This window comes from Podarcis pityusensis, assembly GCF_964106645.2.
Source record: "Podarcis pityusensis genome assembly, chromosome: 6".
NCBI lineage: Eukaryota > Metazoa > Chordata > Lepidosauria > Squamata > Lacertidae > Podarcis > Podarcis pityusensis.
In genome coordinates this window covers 22,783,207-22,808,834 of record NC_138030.1, presented here as the reverse complement: position 1 = coordinate 22,808,834, position 25,628 = coordinate 22,783,207, and the positions used below count along the sequence as shown (strand labels likewise).

The following is a 25,628-nucleotide window of genomic DNA, read 5'->3' as shown; positions in this document are numbered from 1 at the left end:
TTAACCCACAGCACCACCCGCGTCCTGTGGGTTAACTTAGTATGGATCAAATCCAGCATCTTTTAAGATTGTGGCTTCAGGCATGTCACTATCTCAGCCTCAATGTCCCATCTTCAATACAGGGATAATTATATTGACCTTACAGCATTGTTACAACAAGTATTACTGATATAATTAATGGAAGCAGCTTGAACATTTAAAAATCATTAGCAGTAATAGTAGAATCATAGAATTTTAGCTTTGGAAGGGACCAAAAGCATTATCTAGTTCAACCCCCTGTAATGCAGGAATCTTTCTGGTCAATGTGGTGCTTGCACCAGTGACCTTGAGATTAAGAGACTCATGTTCTACCAGCTGAGCTATTTAGTTTCCTATTTAGTAGTGTCGCTATGTTACAGGGATGCTTTCTTATAAGACTTTCTGCTCATTCCATAAAGAGCATTCTGGTTACTCATGTTTCTCATAGTGCCAAAAGTTATACATTGGAAGCATCCCAGAAAATGATTAAGAAAGAGTCACAAGGACCAGCCCATTCTTAGTTCCTTCCTTGTGCAAAGAAAAGCTATCTTCAAGTCCCAACACTGAACATTCTCTGCTGTTTTAGCAGTGTTTTTGCAGCAGTGACAGCAGTAGGTACAATCTTGGGAGCTGAGTCATGCCTCCTGGAGCCAATTAGGGCAAATTTTGTTTCCCTTGAGGGGCTGGCTTTTCAGTCAAACTCTGCTGTTTATTGATTCATAGTGGAGCAGGGTATGTGTGAATATTTGTTGATGGTTATCTTTGCTTGGTGAGGGTATCCTCAGAGAGCTGATTCCAGTGATACATTGCTCTGCTTACACATTGAAGATGTTAAAGGGGCATGTTGTTCTGTCCTGTATGCAACCAAACTGCATCAGAATTCACATGCATCAGGGATGGGGGAGCTTTCTAGCCTGAGGGCCACATTGCCTTATGGGAAACCTCCCAAAAGCCACACTGCCAGTAGTGGGGCAGGCCAGAGGATACAGTAATCTATGGTTTGGAAACCTCAGGGTTGGGCTATTGCAATGCCCTTTACACTGGGCTGCCTTTGAAAAAGGTTTGGAAGTTTCAATTAGTGCAGAATGTGGATACTCAATGGATGACAGGCATCATATAATATAGCACCAGTTCTGTTATAACTACACTGGCTGCTGATTATGCTTCCAAATCCAACTCAAAATGCTGGATTTGAACTATAAATCTCTTCAACACTCAGGACCCCAGCATCTTCTGGGTCACACTATGAATTGATGTGCACCATTAGACCTTCTTTGGAGGCCCTTCTCCAGCTCCTTTCGCAGAGGGATGCTCAAAGGGTAGTGATGAGGGAGATGGCCTTTTCAGCTGCAGGATGCACTCCCTAGCAAGGGTTGCCTGGTACCTTTGTTGACATCTTTTCAATTCCAGATAAAGCAGTGTCAGATTTAGAGCAGTTCCCCTACACAAAGCGCTAAGCTGAAGGGGCACAAAATTGAGAAGATCCATGATTGAGAAGATCCATTTGGGAGTGCCAAATCTTGGCTTCGCTCAGGGTGCAATATTACCAAAGACGACCAAAGTCCACCCATGGCAAAAGGCTTTTCCCAAGCATTTGATAGACAGAGATTATGTTGTTTTGTTATTAGTGTGCTGGCAAGCTTCCAGCAGCTGTTATGGGGCTTGCTTGGTCTGTTTTTATGGTATTATGTATTTATAATTATGCTTTTAATATGTTGCATGTCACTTGAAGACTGTTGAGTAACAAGTGACTAACCAGTCTAATAAATACATTTTTATCTGCTGTTGTTTTCCCAGTGAATAACTTTTAGACTTGAAGGGCCATACTTGTGAATGTTGTTAGTGTGGGGGCAGAGAGCAGAGGATATTAATTTCCAACTCAAAGGCACACCTAAGGTAGCCTTTTTCATTCCATTTACAGACCCAGGAAATGCAGGGGGAAATTCAACAATTTAAACATGCGGGACGGGTTGGGGGGAAGCTGCAGACATGAGGCATTCAATGTTGGACTGTTATGATCATTCTGTCAAGTGCAAGCATTTCAGCTTGCCTTACAAAATTATTATTTAAAATTTTATACCACCCTTCATTTGAGGACCACAGAGCGGATTACAATATAAAGGTAATACTCTCGGTTCTCCATTCCTCTCCCTGCATATAGGACTCAGCTAAGGTAAAGGTAAAGGGACCCCTGACCATTAGGACCATTCGTGGACGACTCTGGGGTTGCGGCACTCCAGGTTATGTGGCCAGCATGACTAAGCTGCTTCTGGCGAACCAGAGCAGCTCACGGAAACGCTGTTTACCTTCCCGCCGGAGCGGTACCTATTTATCTACTTGCATTTTGACATGCTTTCCAACTGCTACATGGGCAGGAGCTGGGACTGAGCAACGGGAGCTCACCCCGTCACGAGGATTCGAACCGCCGACCTTCTGACCGGCAAGTCCTAGACTCTGTGGTTTAACCCACAGTGCCACCCATGTCCCTAGGACTCAGCTGCACAGCTGCAAATAAAACATTTTAAATGTGTTGTAAAGTGCAATATACAAATGTGACACTAGATGGCGAGAGTGAGTTATGCCAAATTCAATGCATTTTTCAAAACTTTTTTTTAAAAAAACATTTTCACAGCGGTTTTTTATGTGTATAGATTCCACCATAGTTTGGGGAGTTCTCCTAATTCCCCCCATCAGCCAATTTAAGAGACAAATGGGGGAGGATGGGGGGAAACCCTGTTGCACTAGCAGGACTAATGTGCTGGTCCTGGGGGGAAGGTTACCGTTGACGTAGTCAAAGTCCGGTCCTGGGTCACTGGTCTGGAAACAGTTCACAAGGAGCGAGGCGAGGTCCGAAGCAGAAAGCCGGGCGGGGACAGGATCACTGGAAGGTCAGGTCTGGGTCCGGGCAAGAGCAGGTACTCAACGACGTTGCTCCCGCAACCTGGGACTGGGCTGACTGGCCTTTATCTTCTCTGAGGCCAGGGGCGGTCCCGGCCCCCAGGAGACCCGCCTCTCCTGGCCTTAAGGCTCCTCCCTCCTCCTGGGAGAAACCAGTTCCCTTCGCCTCTCTGCCCTGAGCCTCTGCAGTTCAGGAGAGGCTGAAGGGTTACTGGGCCCAGGGGGAGACTCACCTGTAGGCACTGAGTCCTCAACCACCTCCGGAGCCAGAGTGGATTCACCTGGTGCCTGCTCCTGGGGAACCGGCACAGGTGCAGGCACTTCAGAATCAAGGCCCTGCCCCAGTTCAGCCGGCCCTGGAGGCGAGGACTCCTGTGCAGGCTGGGATTCCTCCGGTTCAGCCTCTGAATCGGATTCCCAGGCCATCACGACTAATTACTCCCACTAGTGCAACTATTTAGTTGAATGCAGCCCAGAAATGTTATTGAACAAAAGGTTCTCCTTTCTGCAATGATTAGTAGAGAACATAGGATTCCACCTTATATGACATCCTGACATCTCAGCATTGTCCCCTTGATCTGGCAGCAGCTTTCCAGGGTCTTAAGTGGAGGTCATTTTCATCACCTGCTACCTGATCTTGTTATAACTGCCAGGGCTTTAACCTGTTCCTGGCAAGGTGTGTGCTGTCTCTGGGCTACAGACCGATATCACAGGGGCAGGCAATGTAACAACTCTGGGTGCACAGGCAGTGATAATAAGAGTGGAATTGGGGTTTTTTGTGACTCCTTTGCTCCCCATGACTCACAGTTGTGTTGGCTTTCTGCACGATCATGGGAAATTATGAAATGAAAAGGGACAGGCAGTTGGGTTGAGAAGCAACGTTATTCACCGGGGGGGGGGGGGCATGTTTTTTCTTTCCTTCTGTTGCTCAAGGCAGGTTCTTGTGTGAAACAGCATGTTTCTCAAATACAGTTCAAGCGAGCCTCTATGTAAGGTGTTGTTTTCTCCAGGTACACAGTTAGTAGATTGGGTTTTTTATTACCTGATGTAATGGCTCACAGAAAACCAATAAGGGTCCTGAGGATCTAATAACTCCTTGGTTCACCCAATTTCTTCTTTAAAAAAGAAATGGACAGTAACATGGTAAGCAAAGACTTCGTTGTTGATTGTGCAACGTATGTGTTAGGGAAAGGGAGGGGTTGCATAGATTCTCAGATGATGGATCAGCATCTTATAAATGTGCCCATCTAAAGATACACAGAGAGAGAGAGAGAGAGAGAGAGAGAGAGAGATGTACAACAAGTTGATGGTATAGCAGATGAATAGCCTTCAAAGCTAAATACACAACAACCTAGCTTCACACTTCATCTGATCCTATCACCATTCTACACTCATTGGTCAGGGATTAATTACTTCAAAATCCCCTTGTGCTAGTGCAACTCAAGGATCAATCAGCAGAGGGAATCTACAATGGGAATCTACAGAGCCACTATTCCACTAGGCAGAGTTGGAAGATTGCTGTGGAAGACAAGCAGAACAAGAACATTATTATCACTTTCCAACAGGAACAGGAAACACCTGTATCCACCCAAATGCAATTAAGTTCAGTGCCACCTAGTGACTAAAGCTTGTAATGGCACTATCCACCCAGAAGTGAAGTTTTGCCCAGATGCTACGCTCATTTATCAGTCAGTTCCATCCTACCTCTGATGACGGCATGTTTTGCCTTTAAGAAAGGTGGCTAAAATTAAATACAATTAAATACATTTAACACAGTCAATAAAGAGTTCCCGATGATCGACTCTCCTCTACTTCATAACCGGTCATGGCACACTAACAGGAATATATAATCCCCAGAAAGGGAAGACAGGTCTGAAATAGAAAAATCATGCATCATTTTCTGCATCACACTGCCTCCGTATCTAGAGAACTAGGAAGCCGCAACTGGAAATGATGGTGGGAAACTATGAACAGACAGTACATGCCAAAAAATCAGGGATGGAGAGGTAGGCTGATTTGCAAGACCCACTGTGGATCATTGTGGGACAATTGTAAGTTGCTTTAAGCTGTTTTTAATATTGTGTTGTCATGTTGTGTTTCAATGTTGTAACCTGCCCTGGGATTTTAGGGAGAAGGGATGGTAATAAATTAAACAACAACAACAATGGTTGCCAAATTGTGGAACAAGTGGCTATTTGGTGCTCATCAGAGCCCCCCAAAAGAGGACTCAGGACAGCAGCATCAGCAGATGTGGGTCCTTAGCTGCTGCCTGTGGATGCCACCTGCTGGCATCAGGCCTGCAGAATCAGTGATGGATGGGGACCAGTGTTCTTTTGAGAGATTGCTGCCATTGTTTCCCCAGGGCTCTTGGGTATCATCCACAAAAGACAGCCGATAAACAGGTGTAGCAGTGCCCAGCATAGAATTTGCTGTGCGGGGAAAGATGTCTTTGTTTCTCCTGTGTCATGGTGAACAGCGGAGTTACCCTGTAAGAACAAATAGGTTTGCAATCCCATTTCAGTGTGATGCTGTTACAAATTAGGGCACTTCCAGATGACCTGTTTATGGAGCACTTACTCTGATTTGTTTGCAGGGAGGTTAGATGACATTGTGTCAAAGCAAGTGTTACCCCACACTTTTCAGTGCATTTTCCCATCAAACCCCCCAATCTTTGGGGGGTTTTCTGCACAAGATGACCCCATCAACTATTATTGTGCAACCTGAATTTTCTGGCATGTGATTAAATCCCACTTAAAAATAGTAAAGCTCTGACAGCAACCTTATTCCAGCTCTCATGCTGTTCAGTTAAGAACAATGTATGCTAATGATTGACAGTAGATCTTAGGTGCCTTAACCTTAGATGTCTTCTCATCTTAGACGGCACTCATCTTTGAAATCACCACGGGGCACACACAATGAGGATATGTGCCAATGGGTCCTCGGCAGCAATATCTCACGAGGAATGAGGGTCTGTATGCTGCTCAAAGGCCTTGCCACAAGAGCAGTAGCAAAAGTATTCAAGGGTGGGAGAAAGACTATCTCAGTAACTCAGTGTCCTCCTGCTCCTTCCCCCAGTTAGAGCTGCTGCAAAAATGAACCGCATATATTTGAATCACAGCATTGCTTGAAGTATAAAGTAAAGGTAAAGGGACCCCTGACCATTAGGTCCAGTCGTGGCCGACTCTGGGGCTGCGGTGCTCATCTCACTTTATTGGCCGAGGGAGCCGGCATACAGCTTCCGGGTCATGTGGCCAGCATGATTAAGTCGCTTCTGGTGAACCAGAGCAGCGCACGGAAGCGCCGTTTACCTTCCCGCCAGAGCAGTACCTATTTATCTACTTGCACTTTGACGTGCTTTCGAACTGCTAGGTTGGCAGGAGGCTTGAAGCATAGCACCGTTCTATTCTGCCTTTGTGCTGGGCCTGGGGGTTAACCTGAGCAACGCAGTTCAGGTCCAATCCTGAATCCAAGGATTCTGCGAGGAGTTGGTCTGACAGGGCCAAGGCAGGAAACCAGGCAAGGTCAGGCGCAGGGTCTTAGGCAGATTCTAGCAAACAGCAATGTTGCTCCCACAACCTGGGATGGGGTCCAAGAGCCTTTTATCTCTGTCAGGGTAATGGCCGGTCCTGATCCCCCAATGACTCACCTCCCTGTCTCACCTGAAGGCGAGCACTCCTCCTGCGAGCACTCAGGTCTCTCCTTCTCTCAGACCTTAGTCTCTGCAGCTCAGGAGATGTTGGTGGGTTCCTAGACCCAGAGGCCGCCTCAGCCTCTCCTGACCCAACTGGTAGTGGAGCAGCTGTAAGTGATTGCCCAGCTGAAGGCAACGAGGTAATCCCCACATCTGGAGCCAGGGCAGGCTCAGGCCCCTGACTTGGCCCAGCTGGTGCTTGTTGCAGGGGAACCTGTGCAGACTGGGGCTCTTCAGAATCAGGCCCCAGACTTGGTTCAGATGCCGCCTGAGGCAAAGGATCCGGTGCGGACTGAGACTCCTCTGGTTCTGAATCCAACAATTTTAGAAGGATATTGACAAGCTGGAATGTGTGCAGAGGAGGGCGACCAAATGACTGAGGGTCTGAAAACCAAGTCTTACGAGGAATGGTTGAAGGACCTGGGTATGTTCAGCATGGAAAAGAGGAGACTGAGAGGAGAAATGATGGCCATCTTCAAATATCTAAAGATGGAGCAAGCTTGTTTTCTCCTCCTCTGCAGGGTAAGTCTCAAACCAATGGATTCAAGTTACAAGAAAGGAGATTCCAACTAAACATCAGGAAGAACTTTCTGACAGTAACAGCTTTTTGGCAGTGGAACAGGCTCCCTCGGGAGGTTATGGACTCTCCTTCCTTGGGGGTTTTTAAGCAGAGGTTGGATGGCCACCTGTCATGGATGCTTTAGCTGAGATTCCTGCGTTGCAGGGGGTGGGAGTAGAAGACCCTTAGGATCCCTTCCAACTCTACCATTCTATGATTCTAACTAAATTTGGGGTCTGAAAGGCTGGATCTGTCATATGAGGATAGCACCGAATCTTTTTGACATTCATTGCTCTGCACACTTTTGCCTCTGCCCCCGCTCACCATTGGCCTGTGGCCCCCGGTTGCATAAAAGGAAACACAGCCCTCAAGCTGAAAAAGAATCCCCACTCCTCTCAAAGCCTAAGAGATATATTGTAGCTTTAATGGACTAGAGCCCATTTCATCAGATGCATGGACTCCATGGAAGCTCACACAACAATAAATCGAATCATCTTGATGTCTCTTAACTCCTTTTATTGCTTTTTGCTGTCACAGACTAATATAGCTACCCATTCTGAAATACATCCCATTTGCAGGGTTAGCACCAACTGATCAGCAAAGAATAAACTAAAATATTTAAAGTATGCAAAGAGTGTGTTTACTTCTGCCAGTGTGCACAGATAGCGTCTTATCCTATGCGCCACTTACTTGACTTGAACATTAACTCCCACTGAGCTCAATGACGATTTCTCCCAAGTTAATATTCATCAGAGTCCAACCTTAGAATTAGAAGGCGCAGTTTCTGGGTCAGGAAGCTTGACTTCTAAATCCAGGCGGCTTTGAGTCCCATCATCTCATTTTTTACGAATTTAATGCTGGCAACATGCAAACTAGGTTACTAGATCAGAAATCAAATGGCAATGTAATGCCATACTGAGAGAGATTGTTAAAACAAAGCCCTGTCATTATGAACATAGGAAATGTGAATCCTTGAGGCAGGCAAACAGCACTAGTCACAGTGAGGAAAGGGGGCTGGGGAAGACAGCTGGAAACTCCTTAAACCGTGGATTAATAAATAATAATACAACAGATTATTCAGGCTTTGCTGGAAGGAAAAACATGCATTTATAATATTTCGCACAAGGTTGTGATCTGCCTCAATAGCTCAGTTGCATTCCGTGCAACCTAAGAGCAACTGCTCTGTTTAGATTTCAATTCAGCGTTAGCCTTAAGGCTCTGGATGAGTTACAACATACTTAAAAACCAACAAACCAAAATATAATCATTGCATACTATGTGCCCACATGTAAAGTGGTTCCCCATGTTTAATCTCTTTTTCTCTCACAACAACTTTAGCCCTAATCCATCAGGAAGTCCTCTTGCACAAGCCCTGCTGAAATCAAGGAAGCCAGGCCACATTTGCACTTTGTACTAGGGAGGCTCTGGGTAAAGCTAAAACTGCAATTCTATGCACACTTACCCTGGTGTAAGTCCATTTGAACTCAGTAGAATTTACTTGCAAGGAGCCAGGCTTATCAGAATTATAAATGCTACGTGTGGTTATAATTAAGAATACTTAGTATTTACACTGAATGCAAAAGCAAGTTGCTTCGCAGATATTAAGCTGCTGCAATTCTCGCAACAGCCCTGCAAGGTGGGTCAATATTATTATTCCTATCTCGCAGATGGGGTGCTTAAGGCTAAGAAAAAGTGACCTGCCTAAGGCATTCTAGTGAGTTCATGATTCAAACTGAGGACTTGCAGCTTTGTGGTTTGGTCTCTGGGGTAAATGTCATACAAGATCTCTGAAATACATCCCACTGAGATCACTTTTCCTAGAGAGAAGCACATCAAATAAGCTGAGCAAAGGAAAAGGTACGCTACATTGGTATGCATGGCTAAGGGCTAAACTGCCACAGTCCCTTTATTATCACCAGCCAAAATATCACAACACAGTGAGCAAGCATTTGAGTCCACCAGAGATCTTCATCTGGCTGGGTGTTATGCAAGGCGGCTTGCTATTGAAGCAATAACGTTTGCATTGGTTTGTTTGTTTTTTAATTTAGAATGGTCATTTTTGTTATAGAGTTACAGAACTATAAAAATCAAATGGGGAACAGCTTGGTTGGTAGAGCATGAGATTCTTAATCTCAGGGTGGGTTTGATCATTCCTGCATTGCAGGGGGTTGGACTAAATGAACCTTGTGGTCCCTTCCAACTCTACAATTCTATGATTCTAGCCTATGGCTCTCCAGAAGTTGTTAAACTCCAACTCCTAGCATCCCCAATAGCATCAGCAACTGTCAAGGATCATTGGAGTTGTAGTCCAATCACACCTGGAAGTTCCCAGGTTGCTTATACCTCTTAGAGAACTTTTAAAGAGGCGTGGCTGTGGAGGCATGAATTCACCACGACACCTCTGAGTCCTATGCACACATAACTGGCAGAAAACCTCTATTTCACTCATGGGGACTTCAGCATAAACAAGTATGGGGCGGGAGTCAGGCTTCACATCTGTCATCCTAGGCATACTTGCCTAGAAATAAACCCATCAGTGGGATTTACTTCCGAGTAAACGGACCTGGGCTGCTTGGTTGCAGCTTAGCCCATCGCGCAAGAAGGGGGAACAACTGGGAACTACCCCACAAGGCAAGCTGAGATCTTGTCTGCGTAATTCTTGGCGCTGCGGAACCTCGATGCCTGTTCAGATCCCTGCCTAAAAGTCCACCATCCCCCTCGAGCCAAGCCTTCTCCAAGCGCTGGCCGAGCCGAAAAAAGACACCCTCGACGTCAGTTCGTTGCTTGCGGACGTCACGCCTTTGCTCACAACTACGCCATACCCTCTCCAACTCAACTCCCACGGCAAGCAGGCAGAGCCACCGCGGGCTCCATTTTTTTGTTGTTCCCGTCGCCTCTTTTAGAAAAACTAAGCGGGTGGATGATCCCCGGTGATGATGATGATGATGATGATGATGGAGGTGGAGGCGAGGAGGAGGTGGCAGCTAGCGAAGGAAGGCGGGGGAGTTCCCCTCCCTCCTTAAAAGCCGCTTCCGGCCCCGCTGCCATATTCCTTTTTTGGAAGGGGGAGGAGGAAAAAGAAGCCGAGAGAGAGAGAAATGAAATACTGTATAAAACAAGGCAGTCGAGGCTGACGGTGGTGGCAGCCGCTGCGTTAGGAGAGACTCCCATAGCGTAGCGCGTCGACGCCAGGGCGCCCGGTGCCACGGGGACGGGCCTAAGGAGTGGCGCTGGTGGCGACGAAGCTTTGGATTCCTTGCTGGATGCTTCTGCCGGAGTAGAGCTTGAGGGATCTCTGGCGCGAGGTGGGGGCGGAGAGAGAGGAGACGGTGTCGGAGGCGCAGGCGGGCGTGTACCTCGGCTGCTGACCTCACTTCTAGAAAGCGCTCCAAGTTCACCATCCCTCTCCAGCCATTTGCCGATCTCCAGCCTTCTGCGCACCGGGAAAGGTTGCTGTGGGGCAAAGGCATCAGGAGACCGGCTCTGTAAAGGCGCACGCCTCTCTGGAAAGAGAGAGCGAGCGCGAGAGCGCGCTTCCGGCGCGCGCACACACACACGCATCCTCCCTCCCATTCACTGGCTCGCTCCACACAAAGCGAGCGCCTTGGTTTCTCTTCCATCTCGGCTCTTTCCAAGCTATATGTGCGAGAGGAACTCCGGAGCGCGCCGGCTGGCCAGCGCCTGAGCTCTCCGGGTCCTGCCTTTGCGCGCCATCTCGCCTCTCTGCGATCCCGCCCCCCCCTTTTTTTTTAATCGGAGCCATCGATTCATTTGTTTTCTCCCTGCTTGGCCCCGCTGAAGATCTGGCCGGTTCCCGTGGTTGGGAGGAGGAGGAGGAGGAGGAGACGGGGCGAAGGAAGGAAGCCAGGCGTCTCCATCTGGCCCCCGCGATTCTCTCTTGCCACCAGGAGACTTGAAAGAGAGAGGAAATAAAAGGAAGGTAAGTGTCTGCCGGGTGCTGCGGGGAGGGGATTGGACTGCTGGGCTTAATATCCCGGCGTCTCCGGCCGGGCGTGATCTTGACTAACTCAGCCTTGGTTGTAACTGACTAAGCGAGCTTTGTTAATAGCCTGTTCTTGGAGAGAGGAGGAGGGAGACTGCACGCGAAAATCAAAGCCGCAGGACCAGCAAACGTTATTGCTGCTCCCCCTGAACCCCTCGATTTCTTTTGATAAAGGCAGCAATCATTCCCTGCGAGTGGCACAGATGGATTAAGTCCCGAGGTCTTTTTTGTTTTTTGAAGGAGGCAACGAAAGGTGTCTCCTGATAGGAGTTGTTGTGATGGGTCTGCTTTCTCGGTTTGGGCTTTTGTTTGGGGAGGGGCGTGTGGAAGGTCGAAGCCGCCCGGAAAGGAAGCGAAGAGTCTTTCCCCGGATCGTGTTGTGCGCGACTTGGTTCCGATACACTTTCTTTTGTTATGATTCTCCGTCTGCTTCGGCGGGCATGATGCGCCGCTCGCTCCCTAATCTAGGACTGTACTTTCTCTCCCCCCACCCCACTCCCACACACTCCCACTCTCGTAGTATATATTCAACCCAATCTCTTGGGCAAAGGAATAAGGTGGGGGAGAGGAGTAATCTGCGAGCTGTATCTAGGCCAAAATATGAAATATTTATCATGCCCGCTTCGATGGTTTTTCCAGTCCAGCTCCTCTTATTTTTTAATTTGCTATTGGTAAAATATTCATTTTCAGGGGGGCAAGGAGGCGGGAGAGTACGAGTGTTTGTGTTTATGTTGTGGCAGTATAGTTCTAGGAGCACGCCTACAACGCTTTTCTTTAACCTGGTCACGCCTTAAAACTGGTGGCAGCCTGGCAGGATTTAATCTCGTGCAAAATTGGGGTGCTACTTAATTAACTAATAAATGGGGAGATCGCCGCCTCGTAACTTCTCGCTGCTGCTTTTATTGTGTGTGTGCGCGCGCGGCGTGAAGCCGGCGGATGCAATGTGAGGCAACCCAGTTTATTGTCACATAAAGGCGACGTCCGTCATTCTCCAGGAGCGGAGGTTGGGCAATCTTCCCGAAGACCTTTAAGTGAGAAGGGCAAAACGGTGTGTGTGCGTGTGCGCGCGCGCTACTCTGAAAAATTGCAAAGAATTCGAGAGGGGAACAGAGTTAACTCCTTAGTAGCTGCCAGAGAAAAGAGCAAACTGGTACGTTCTGTGCTAGTTGAGAGAGAATGTCCTCTGTAGGAGTCCCTTTTTTTTGTCACTAGCAAGGCTTCAGGTGCCCTTGTTGTTCTCTTGGGGGCTCTTGTGTCCAGTAAAGTTGTGTGTTCTCCCACTGCAGGATCTTCTTCTCCCTTCAAACTTGCTTGGAGTGCAATGCATGGAGTGTCCAGTGCAAATCAGGACATCTTTCTGTCCGTTTTATCTCTGTCACAAACTCACCGGGTGGCCTTGGTCAAGTCCCTTGCTTGTCTCAGCAGGCATACGGAGAAGATCCTAGACCAAGCTTACAGGGTTTGTTTGAAGTCTTGCTGTGACATGATGTTACGGGAAGTGCTTCACACCCGTGGAATGTGCTGCATAAATGCTAAGGGTGAATATAATGAAGGGTCCTTTGGATTAAGGCTTGTGCAACCTCCTCTTTGCATCCTCTGGGAACCCATGTAAAGCCTCACCTGAAGGCCAGGGAATCCCTGGCATGTGAGGTGACATGTGGAGAACTGCAGCAGAAAGAGTGGTGGGGAATAGCAAAATCTGGTTGGAAGCAAATGCACTCAAGCAAGCTCAAATCCAACCAGTATTTTTGGGTGACTTACATGCTGGTACTTGATGTGTGCATGTGAAATACACAATAGGAAGGAGGAAGAATGTCTTGATGGATCTCTGCTGTGATTAGGGTCATCCAACACCCTCCTTCCAACAACAGTCAGCCAGATGTCCCTGGGAAGCTTAGAAGCACAGCATGAAGGCAACAGATCCTCTCCTGTTGTGTGTCTCCAGAGCCTGGCATTCAGTGGTATATAACATTGTTAATACTGTTATCGCTATTAATCATCATCATTATTTATTAAACCTAGTAGTCACTTGTCACCTGAAAGGTCTCCAAGTAACTAAGCATTGAAGAACATATATTGAAATACTTTATAAAGTTAAAAAAAAATCATATATAGATCATTGACATTCCATACAGCTTATAAAAAAGCAGCCTTGCCAATAACAGGGATAACAGCATTGACAACACACTAACAAAAAACCGAGACAAAATGATATTCTCACCCACTTACCAGTAAATAAAAACAAAACTCAAACACTGATATGCACCCTTCCCTAGTCCAGAAGGCAGCCATGTCAACCCAGGATATATATATTTAAAATCTCCCTACCTGCAGCCAGAAGTCTTGGCCACAAGTTCAGCAGCTGCCAGTCAGTGGGGTATGGGTCCTCCAAGGATGGTCTGGTGCTTCTCCTTTCCTTGCAAGGAGAGCAGCAATAAATGCAGAGAGATGGCAAAAGTTTGCCTTCTCTGCAGTCTTTCTGGCTGTTGCTCCTCTACTCTCATTGTTGGGGGCCTAGATCGGCATAACATACTGTGCCATATAGACCTGCGGTCACCAACTCTGTGCCCATGGGCCCAAGGCATCTGCTAAGACTTTCATTGATGCTCCTGGCATAATCTGGAGGGTCACAGGTTCCCTTATCCCCCCCGTCCTGAGCTATCTAAAGTGCCGCATAAGAATCCATCTTATACCATTGATCAGTATTGCCTGCACTGATTGGCAGCCGCTCTGTGGAGTTATCAGTCGGGACATTCCCAGTCCTACTGGGAATTGCCAGGGATTGAACCTGGGACCTTCTGCATGTACAGCAGATGCTGTACCACTGAGCTACAGCCTTCCCCAAGGGCCATGGCCATCATTCATGTCAGTGAATTCCACAAGGTAATTATGGAATGTGTGTAGAATTTTTCCCCCTTTTTGCCTGTCCTGAATTTGCTGCCAGTCCACTTCTGATGCAATGTCAGCTGCCCCACATCCAGCATATGGGAAAGAACTCAAAGCTAGGAGTGCTTTTTTAAAACAAACTAACAGGAATAAGCATACAATTAGAGTGACAAGACCCCTTGGAGACTCCCACATTTTTGGATGGAATAAGGCTAAGCCCCTATAGTTTTTACACGGCCCATTGCAATGAATCTGTAGTCCCTTTTTAAGGTGCCACAGGGCTCCTCCTTACCTGTGCTGCTGCCATTCCATGATAGACATGAGAGTTTCCAACACCAAGGACTGACTCACATGCATGCACACACCTGCCAGGGTCTGATCCTGCCCTTAATCTGGCTCACAGATGAGTATGTGTGTTGGCTTTTTTGATAAGTGTTGTTCTTCATGAGTCTGTAGGCCTAGCTTCAGAAGCTAGCAAGGTTGGGCATTTGCCAGGGTGCAGGATCCAGAAGAGGGTCCACATCCCTTCTCATTTTTACTTCACTCAGAGTATCCAGGATGTGGAAACAGTTTTCAGTTTGCATGCCTTCCCTCTTCCAGGCTAGGGAGACCCATGCCCGAGAGTCTTCAGAATCCTGGAGGCACTATTGGGCAATTGTTAAGCAAAAGATGAATGGGACATTGCCCCACCAATCTCATCTACCTCCCCCACCGGCTGTCTACCTCCTTACTTTCCACCAATCCAGGGGTGGCACAGCTACCAGTCTCCTCCTCAGTCTCAATGTTGTATTTGAAGAACTCCGCAGGGAGGAAGATAATACCAGAATTAGCTGGTTCTGTCTCTCATTGGCTCTGGCGCCACCTACTGTTGACCTCCCAGCCTTTTGCACCACTGGTGGGTTGCAGCCATCACTGTTGTCAAGTAAGCTGAAAACCCTGCCATGTCTAATCAGTGAAGGCTCTCTTGGGCGTGGGAGTCATGACTTGTTTGCCAAGGAGTATGTATTGGTGAACTCTTTAAGATTTTTTTTTCTCTCTCTCTCAAAAAGAAAGAGGAAAAAGTATAGGCCAAAGCTGTCCCATTATGAGATGAGAGATTAGCAGCATCGGTCAGCTACTCGGCTGGTTTTCCAGTATACTTGAAAGGCAAGTGAAAATGACTCTTGTGGTGAAGCATTTCTTCCAGTTGTAATGAGTCAGGGAGTGCTGGTTCCTTCCTTTCAGTTTTAAACCAAGCTAGCTCTTTCATAGCTCTTTTAGGGACATTCTGTTGCCAGCAGGGAACTATACAGTAAAGTGTGTAATCTGTACAGTAACGTGTATATGTCCCACAGAGGACCTTACGGTCTTCAAATAAAAACATCTTGGAGATTTCGGGCCACAGGGAGGTTAGACTGGCCTTGACCAGAGCCAGGGCTTTTTCGGCCATGGCCCCGATCTGGTGGAACTCTCTGTCACAAGAGACTTGACATCTTTCCGCAGGGCCTGCAAGACAGAGCTGTTCCACCAGGCCTTTGACCAAGGCACAGTCTGACCCCCTCTCTTCTTCTGTAATCTTCGTAGAACTCTAACCCGATGGTTGCCATTAATTCGATTCTGAATTGATTCTAGAATGTATTTTAATTAACTGACTGCGATTTTATGTACACTGTGCTATTTTTACCTGTTGTTATTCGCTCTGAGCCCGGCTTTGGCTGGGGAGGGCAGGATACAAATTATTATTATTATTATTATTATTATTGAGATTCTAATAATCCTAATACACATTATTGTGATATACAGTAGCATGCTTTTCAGTAGACAAGAGCAGGAGTGGGGAATTTATGGCTCTCCAGATCATAGAATCATAGAATTGTATAGACTGAAGGGACTCTAAGGATCATCTAGTCCAACCCCTGCAATGCAGGAATATTCAGCTGTTCCTTACGAGGATCAAACCTGCAACCTTGGCATTATCGGCACCATCCCTGATCTGGAGCAAGTCCTGCCATGGTAGGATACTCTTCACTTGACATGAATTATTTCTCTTTCAAAATCATGTGGGATAAGGCTTATCAACATCTTCCAAGGTAAACCCTTCCATTGTTCAGCTGATTGGTTTTAAGGGGGGTAGGGACTTACCGTAGATTGAGAGGCAATACAAACCACTGCTAGAATTAGAAAATGTTTGCTGCTGTCGTTAGAAAGTATTACTAGTTGGCCTCTTTTGAGTAGATCTAGAGATCAGTTCTTCCATTTTTGGGTGGGGGAAGTGAAGATAGATGGATATCTAATATGAAATGAAACTGGCTTAACAGCAGGGAAATGATTCACTTTTTCTGCCCTGAAGAATTCTGTAAGCATGTTGACTATTGTTTTGGTAGTCTGAATCCTAGCTGTACATCTTAGACCCATAAAACTGTCATGTAAATTGAAAGCCGGGTTAATGATGAATAGTGGTTGGCATAATTGTATGCTTCCTGGTCCATACTTTCCCAGAGATGAGTGCACACCTAGGTGCATGTGCATCTTCAGTCTGGAATAGATGTGAAAGTGATTCTTCAAACATGGAACACATGGAAAAGGAAGTTAATTGTCCCAATTAAAACAGTTTTCATTCTGAGCATTCTAGAAACATCGGTTTCTTCAGTAACAAAGTTGGGTGCTGTTTAGGAATGCTAGAATATGTTGCAAACCACTTGTCTGAGGTTGAAAATCCAGTGAAATATTATTCTGACTTGGAACTTGGAAGTAACAGGTCATTGGAAAGTCACTGGTGACTTGCTCATCGGTGAAGTCTGGAATTCCCCTACATCAAGGGATGACCTGGCAGTTGCCTAGAGGTACCCATCGAAAACAATGAATCACATGTCCTAGTTATCACTATTCACATCTTCTCCTGAACAGGAAGGGATAATGCATACACACATACACACCACTGGGTATTAAATATAAATCATTTGGGGGCTCAAAAGCAGCATTCAAAACTCCCATTGTTCTAGGCGCATTTTGCGACATGGAATTTCATTAGCGCGAGCAGTTCCTGAGCTCTGGGCACAGTCCTGCGCCTATGATTTCGGATTAAAACTGCAGAGTGGAAGGAAAGGAGGACCGTTTCTGCCTCCCCACTTCCAGCTACTCTCTGAAGACTGGAGAAGAGACCTTCTTAAGAATAATAGGGGGGTGGGCCGGGGAAGGACTAGACCATGTTTCTAACACAGCTCGAAAGAACAGGTACAAAAAGGAATGCACACCTTTCCCTAGATAAAGAAGGAAATGAACAGCTTGTGTGTTCTATTGTTCTAGGACTAGATGAGGTCTGAAATGATGCTTCAGTCCTAAATGTGTGTCTCTGTCTGTGGGAGCAACTCTGAGCAGTTTGCTGTGTTTGACATGTAGCTTTTCAGCATCTTTCTAGCTAACAGACCCAGTCCAGATGTTGTGCATTCTTTTGGACCAGAATGCAGCCTGCTGATCAACTCTCCTATCTTTCAGTTTTATACTCATCTAATGTTACTGGTAGAAGGGTCTGGGGGATCCCCTCCAGACATCCTTTTTATTGTGCATTCATGATGGCATCAGGGTGGTTCTGTGCAATCCCACTTTCCATACTCCAAAGGTTTTGGGGAGGTCACAACTGTTTTATTTCCAGACTGTGCATGTCCCATAGCATCCTGCTGAAATCTTGGGCTGGTTTTCTCTTTTGTTGCACCGTAGTGCAAGAGTGCTCTTCCAGATGCAGTAACATTAGGAAAGCATTGCAGAACAACTAATACAGAGAAAATATGTGTGGATGGTCCAGTATAAACCCACCATAGGGATACAGGTGGTGCTGTGGACTAAACCACTGAGACTCTTGCTGACTGGAAGGTCGGCAGTTCGGATCCCCGCAACGGAGTGAGTTCCCGTTGCTCTGTCCCAGCTTCTGCCTACCTAGCAGTTCGAAAGCACACCCATGCAAGTAGATAAATAGGTACTGCTGTGGCAGGAAGGTAAACGGCATTTCCGTGCACTCTGGCCACATGACCCGGAAAGCTGTCTGTAGACAAAAGCCAGCTCCCTCGGCCTGAAAGCAAGATGAGTGCCGCAACCCCATAGTCACCTTTGACTGGACTTAACCACCCAGGGGTCCTTTACCTTACCTAAACCCACCATTAATGTGCTATTATTGTGCCAATGCCATATATTTGTGCCAAAAAAAATTTTTTTTGGGGGGGGAGGGGCCTGAGAAGGAAGTGCAGTGGAGAACATCTGGAATTGCAGTGATTTTAACTAGATTTATCAGAGGGAGAGGTGATTCTGAGTTCTGCCTGCCTGAGTCTCTGCAATCTGTAGGAGTAAGTGCTGTTGTGCGGTGCCCATTCATTTGTGCTGGAAAACTGCCCTGGTGCATTTTGTGTGAGGAGATTAGATTGGCTTTCTTGGTCATTCATGAAACCCTAGGCTGAGTACTTATTATTGGTTTGCTAATGAGCACCAGTCTTTTTGGGAGGAGTACACAAGCTGAGTTCCCTGAAGTGACCTGATTTAATCCAGCTGCCTCTCTTTCCTTTGATAGACTTCTAAAGGAACACACATGCTATTTTTAAAGCCACTTCTACTAATGACTACACTTTAAATTTTATTTCTGGCATGAATTTAGGAAATTTGAATGGCTATCTAAAGATCTATTGTTTCCTGCGCTGCCTACTATACAGCTCGGTTTGTAGCTGACACTTTTATATCTGGTGGAGAATCTCAGGTGACCTCACTTCCTCAATGCTTCTGGCCTCCTGTTGCATAGCCAAGCTGGAAAGCCTCCTGATGATCTCTCGCTTCAGCTGGTGTTAAAACCCTTCACAAGTTTCCTTGAAAAGTCGGCACCTCTCTTCTGATTCCTCTAAGCTAGTGGCTGTAGTCCAGCGGGTGTATTTAAAATGAGCTATTTGGAACTGCTTGCTAGAATGAGTTAGTCAGAAAGCCTTTCCCGGAACTTCTGGAAGCAGCTTGTGGGTGTGAAGCCATCTCCCTGACACTCAGTTTTTATTATGTGTAGGGTGTTTTTGCACTGGGGGAGCTTTCAAACATGCAGCGCTTCACTTGTATCTCGAACTGGTTCAGTGCAGATTCACAATTTTATGTTGCTGGTTTGATAAATTGGTCTTGGCGATGTTCAGAGCTGAAGATATGGTGGTGCTTCTGACTGGAGAGGTGACTCTTTTCTCATCCTTTCATGATTTGATGGTCAGTGATATTAATAAAGCAGCCTTCTCTAAACTGGTCTTCTGTAGAAGTTTCGGGCTATAACTCCCATCAACTGCTACCAGTGTGTTCCCCACTCCATATTTACAGGTAATGGAGACTTGGAACCCTATGATGCAACCTTCAAAGCATTCAAAGAACCAGAAATCTAATGGACCCCCCCCACTCCAACCCCACCATGGCAACTCCACAAGAGGGAGCCTAGGGCTTGCCGATCAGAAGGTCAGCAGTTTGAATCCCCGCGATGGGGTGAGCTCCTGTTGTCCAGTCCCAGCTCCTGCCCACCTAGCAGTTTGAAAGCACGTCAAGTGCAAGTAGATAAATAGGTACCGCTCCAGTGGGAAGGTAAATGGCGTTTCCGTGCACTGCTCTAGTTCGTCACATGACCTGGAAGCTATCTGCGGACAAACGCCAGCTCCCTTGGCCTATAGAGCGAGATGAGCACGCAACCCCAGAGTCATCCGCGAGTGGACCTAACGGTCAGGGGTACCTTTTGGAAGTACTGTACCCTAGGTGTGTGTAAGGAGATCTGTTTAACACTGTGCAGCAACTTGAAAAGCCACTCCTAAATTATAAGCAACATTTCCAGGGAGGGGACCCCAGCTATTAGGATCTGCTTTAGCTTCTTCCATCTCTTGAAATGCACATTGCTAATGAATTGATTTTGCTGGGGGGGGGGGGCAGAGAGTAGTTCTAGGAGCTAATTCACACAGCTAGGGCTGGTTCACAAATACTTCCTAGCCTAAATGATGTAATGTTGTCCACCTTTTGGGATGTCACAGATGATTTGGAGATGCTTTGCTGAACTGGTCCTGCCATGTAGGAGCATAGATTCATATCCTATGCTTAGCTCTGGGGGAGCGTCTTGAAATGGTCTGCTCTCGACTGCTGCCTAGTCCATTTCTGTAATGGATGTCCTTTTGTTTTGAAGGATTAATATAATGATCCATATTCATCTTGGCTCTAAACACAATTAATGCCTCACATTTTGAAGCATTATGGCACCATATGGCAAGCCACCCAACTCATAATGTCCCCTAATCTTCAGATTTCTGCTTAGCAACCTTAAAGATCAGGCCATTGTTGTCGTTCAGAGTCTCACCAGTGTGCTTGCTATCCATTGCTAAATGAGGTATGTACTTGAGGAAAACTACAAACAAATCAAACTGTGGTCATGTGATCCGAAGTGTGATCATAGCATAAGACAGGGAAGTGGGAAGTTTTGAGATCTAATTCTGTCTCTGATGTGCATTCCCCTTAGGAAATTTATTCAAACCTCTGTTGTCATCAACTTCCCCTTTAGTAATATGAAGTTGAGATTTAGTGTATCTCAATCTGAGAAAATGTTTTTGAAAAATTGGCTTCCGAGAGTGCTGTTTGTGATGCCCCAAATGTACGGCTATTGGTAGGACTATTTCCAGACTAGGAAACAGCTATTTGCCTGGTTACCTGAAGCAAGCAACAGTCTCCTGGGTAACAAGACAAGGAAGCCATAGCTGGGTTCTTCCAACATGCTCTAACATGGGGCTACTTTTGAAAACCTTAGAAAGCTTCACCTGATCCAGAATGCAACCACAATGACGTTGTTGGGTATGCACACTTATCCCATTCCACCAACATCTGCACTGATTACCAGTTTGCTTCTGGGCACAAAGTTTGGGTGACTGTCTTTTATCGAAGTCCTAAATAGCTTTGGTCCAGGATACCTTGGGGATCATCCTGCCTGCTCCCTAAGATCAGAAGGAGAGGTCCATCTCCTTGTCTCACCTAGGATGAGAACGTATATAAATGAGACAAGAGAGAGTGAGCCTTCTTGGTGGCTCCACCTATATTATGGAACACCCTGCTCCACAAAGTACAGTTGGCTCCTGTGCTGTTTTTTTGCTGGTTGTCAAATACTGCATTATTCCGACAGGTTCTCATCGTATGTGGCGGATAATGTTTCCCCCCCTTAGTTTTAATTGCTGATCCTGCCTCCTTGGCTGATAGTTTAATGTTTTTGTTTATTTGAAATCTCCATTTAAAATGTTGGGGAGCCAAGGGCGACATTCCCTTCTGGAAACTCTTTCAAGGGCCATGTTCAAGTAGTAGGTGGGGTCAGAGGCAAAGGTGGGCGGAGCAAGACATGTAAATGCTATCTTTTGCTCATTGGCCAGTTTCTGGACATACTTGTACAGACCTCCCCTAAAGTTTGCCAAAAAAAAATATGTGTTTAGGGATTGATTCCCGTAATTCTCTGGCCACCAAAATTATTTCAAGGGCACAGTGGTGCAGTGTAGCAGGTTTTTGAAAGTCAGGCCTGATTGAGATTAGCTCAATTTCATAACACTTTGAAGGAAACAGTTTTCTCATCTTCTGTCTTCAGAGTACTAAATTGTAATCAAACTCTTAGGAACATCGGAGCAGCAGCCTTATACATAGCCAGAGAGTTGGTCCATCTAACTCCCTACTGTCTACACCAGGGCTAGCCAACAAGATGCCCTACAGATGATGTTGGACTTCCAACACCCTTCGCCCCAGCCAGTGCGGCCAATGGCCAGGAATTATAGGAGCTGGAGACCCAACAACATCTGAAGAGCATCATGCTGCTACTCCAGGTCCATAATGACTGGCAGTGGCTCTCTAGGATTTCAGGCAATGGTTTCTCCTAGCCCTACCTGGCGAAGGTGAGGGTTGAACCCAAGCCCTTCTCTGTGCAAAGCAGATGCTCTGAAAATGAGCTACAGCCCTTTCCTCTTACTTTCTTTCTCTCTCTCTCTCTCTCTCTCTCTCTCCCTCCAGTTCTTAACCAGATGACCTTGCATCAAAAACCCAGCTTCATCACCAGATTACACAAGTCATTAGGTGAATCTGCACCATTATGGTCCTGCAGCTATAGCCTTGCCCTCGTGGTGGTTTGAACCAATCCTATCGTGCATTGTCAGTAGCGCATGCCAGTAATAGGCGAGGCCATACCTGGCTTATGCCTCACCATGTTGCTCATGACAAACTACTTCCCCCCACTATGTTGCTAACTCATGAAATACAAATAGTGTTTGCTTTGGGCTAGTCATTCTGATGTTGAGGTTCAGTCCACTTTTTTTCATCTCGTCGGCTACTGTGAGAACAGGATGTTGGACTAGATGGGCCATTGGCCTAATCCTGCAGACTTTCCTTATGTTCTTACGCCAGAGTTGCTGGATCCGAAATGGATATCAGAAGCAGTGGGAGTCCTAAATCTCTCACTTTCCTTCCTTGGGCATGGCACACAGATGCCCTTAAGAGTTGCAGAACCCAAAGGAGAGGGGTATAAATTTCTTATCAGAGCCATCTGGGCTGCCTTAGGTGTGATGCTGGAAGGGAGTTGCAAATGAAAAGAACAGCATGCATTCTAATCACTGCCTGGAGAAGTTCTGTTCTGCGTTTCTGTCTTCCAGATTGTGCATAGGCTTCAGGTGCCTTCAGATTGCTGCTGCAGTCATCATCTGCTTGGTGGGTGGCCTCTCGGGTCTTGGGAAGCTGCTGCCAGGATTGCTTGAGAGGCACCCCAGTCAGATGAATTGTGGGGAGGCAAGGGAGATGGGGTGGAGTTGCGAGGAAAACCTGGGAAAGGATATTCCTTGAGCACCAGCTTTTGTGTGCAACACTGTGCACTTGCTGGGAGGCGGCAGCAGGGCAGCAAAATCTTGAGTGCCTACGGGACCTGATTCTCAGCATAATGGCTACGAGCCTGTGGGTTGTCTCATCTAATGCTAGTCCTACTCAGACTAGACCAGATGAAGTTAATGTACCATAAGTTAGTCGTGTCCATTAATTTCAGTGGGTCTGCTCTGAGTAGGGCTGGCATCTCAGCTACAGAGTGGGAAGTCCCTAGTCTAAACCAGGGGTTGGCAACCTAATGCCCATGGGCTGGTAGCAGCCCACGGGGCTTGTCTATCCGGCCCATGGGGAACCCTGCTGCCCCCCGCCCTTACCGGCACAGTGTGGGGACCGGCTTCCGGGTTGATGGCGCCTGTTCACGGGTGCTTCTCCGACCCGGATGTGCACCAGAAATAGCGTGTGCACACACGTGCGGGATGGAGAAGCGCCCATGCACATGCGCACATGCTACTGTGGTACCTCAGGTTAAGAACTTAATTTGTTCTGAAGGTCCGTTCTTAACCTGAAACTGTTCTTAACCTGAGGTACCACTTTAGCTAATGGGGCCTCCCGCTGCTGTGGTGCGATTTCTGTTCTCATCCTGAAGCAAAGTTCTTAACCCGAGGTACGGTACTACTTCTGGGTTAGCAAAGTCTGTAACCTGAAGTGTCTGTAACCCGAGGTACCACTGTATTTCCAGCACACATCTTGGTCGGAGGAGCACCGTAAATAGCGTGTGCGCACGGGCACTCCTCTGACCTGGAAGAGCATGCGTGCGCACATGCTCCGGCCCATCCTCTGATGTACAGAGCATGGACTGGCCCATTGTCTGGTAAGCTTGCCTACCCCTGGTCTAAATCGTGCTTCTGCTATGAGCAGGTAGCTTCAGGCAGTGCTTGAATTACAGGAAGGGATATCATTTTTTTATTGTCCCCCTTCAGCTGCTGCTTCAGAAAGTGACATAGTATGATTTGTGCCCTCCCTCCCCCCCATTCCTGCTCAAGAGCTCCCCTGCCTGGACCTTTGCACCATACACTGTGATGGAGGGCAGCCAAGTCTGCTCTCCTGGTCAAGAGCCTAAGAGTGGAGGTGTCTTGGGTTGCATTTGGCACAGTGTTTAGAAACTGAGATATGAAAGCTAGGAACTAAATGGCATCTTCAGCTTAGATTATGGGCATTGCAATGGAGTGTCTAGGTGTGCTTTTTTTATAACGAATACAAAGCTGAAAATGAATGAAGTGGAGCTAAAATATTACGTTCATTTTTTACATGGTTTAGTCCTCATTTGAAGACTGCCAAAAACAAAGCCATATTTCCCCTGCCCGTCTGCCCCTAATATTCTTATGAGGGTCCCTTCTCCTGTCTTAAGAGAGTGGCTGGAAGTGGGGAGGCAGAAGAAGGGCCTCATTTCCTTCTCGCAGTGGCAGTTTTAATCTGAAATCTTAGGTACAGTACTGCACCCAGAGCTCGCATTAATGAAATTCCATTGCAAAACTTGCCTAGGACAATGGGAGTTTTGAGCGCTGATTTGGCACATATCTACATGCAAGGCATATGTTCATAACTCTTGGTTACAGCCCCCACTCCACCCTACCCCAGGCTTTTCAACCTTCCACACTTCATTTTCTGTGTTGGATATGCGGGCTTACTATTTAAACTCTGCACAGCCTCAAACTGGGCATCCTGCAATCTCCCAGGGCAACCAGACAACTGGGGTCAGCCAAAGCCATTTTGCTACCTGAGATGGAGCAGAAAATGACAGCAACTCTCCCAAAGTCACGGTGGATAGTACCCAAGGTCAGGCTGGTTAGCTGAGGCATGCAACTTGACAAACATCTCCTCCCCTCCCAGGCAGTGAAAATGCAAGAGTAACAGCTAACACTTTGCTACCTTCTCATGTTCTTTAAAGTCAGTTGCCCAAGGCAGCCGCCTAACTCTCCCGAATGGTAGGGTCAACTCTCACGTTCCTTCAAATAGTTTTTTTTAAAAAAAAGTTTTAATACAGGGGTATAGAACATTTTTGTACCAGTGGGCCAATCTTTTATCACCCATCACCTTGTAGGCCAAGTTAGGCAGGCGGGCAGAGACATCCTTGTGGCATCATAATGGCATCAGCTATCATCAAAGTTACGGGGTCGTGGGTGGCGCTGTGGGTAAAAGCCTCAGCGCCTAGGACTTGCCGATCGAAAGGTCAGCGGTTTGAATCCCCGCGGCGGGGTGCGCTCCCATCACTCGGTCCCAGCACCTGCCAACCTAGCAGTTCGAAAGCACCCCCGGGTGCAAGTAGATAAATAGGGACCGCTTACTAGCGGGAAGGTAAACGGCATTCCGTGTGCTGCGCTGGCTCGCCAGATGCAGCTTGTCACGCTGGCCACGTGACCCGGAAGTGTCTGCGGACAGCGCTGGCTCCCAGCCTCTAGAGTGAGATGAGTGCACAACCCTAGAGTCTGTCAAGACTGGCCCGTACGGGCAGGGGTACCTTTACCTTTTTATCATCAAAGTTGGCTCATGGGCTTGCAGCTGATTCACAGAGAGTTCAATCCTGCTTTTGGCAGGGATCAGCCTGCACCACCACCTGCCTCGCACCTGGTATCACATAGGGCATCAGGTGTGGAGCAGGTGGGTGTGGCTTTTTGGGAAATGACCTTGCAGGCTAAATAGGAAGGCTGGGAGGCCCAAATGTGGCCCAAAGGCCAGGGTTCACCACCCCTGCTTTAGTTACAGTAGTTTTGGGA

General features: G+C 47.0%; 1 protein-coding gene across 2 annotated transcripts in view; it reads left to right on the top strand.

Moving 5' to 3' along the window:
- Window positions 1–7,685: 7,685 nt before the first annotated feature.
- SRC (SRC proto-oncogene, non-receptor tyrosine kinase) overlaps window positions 7,686–25,628 on the top strand; it is a 99,666-nt gene continuing 81,723 nt past the window's right edge. For both annotated transcript variants that reach the window (XM_081009256.1, XM_081009255.1), the window contains exon 1: window positions 7,686–11,106. The gene's annotated coding sequence lies outside the window, so the exon portion shown is untranslated. The remainder of the gene's footprint in view (window positions 11,107–25,628) is intronic.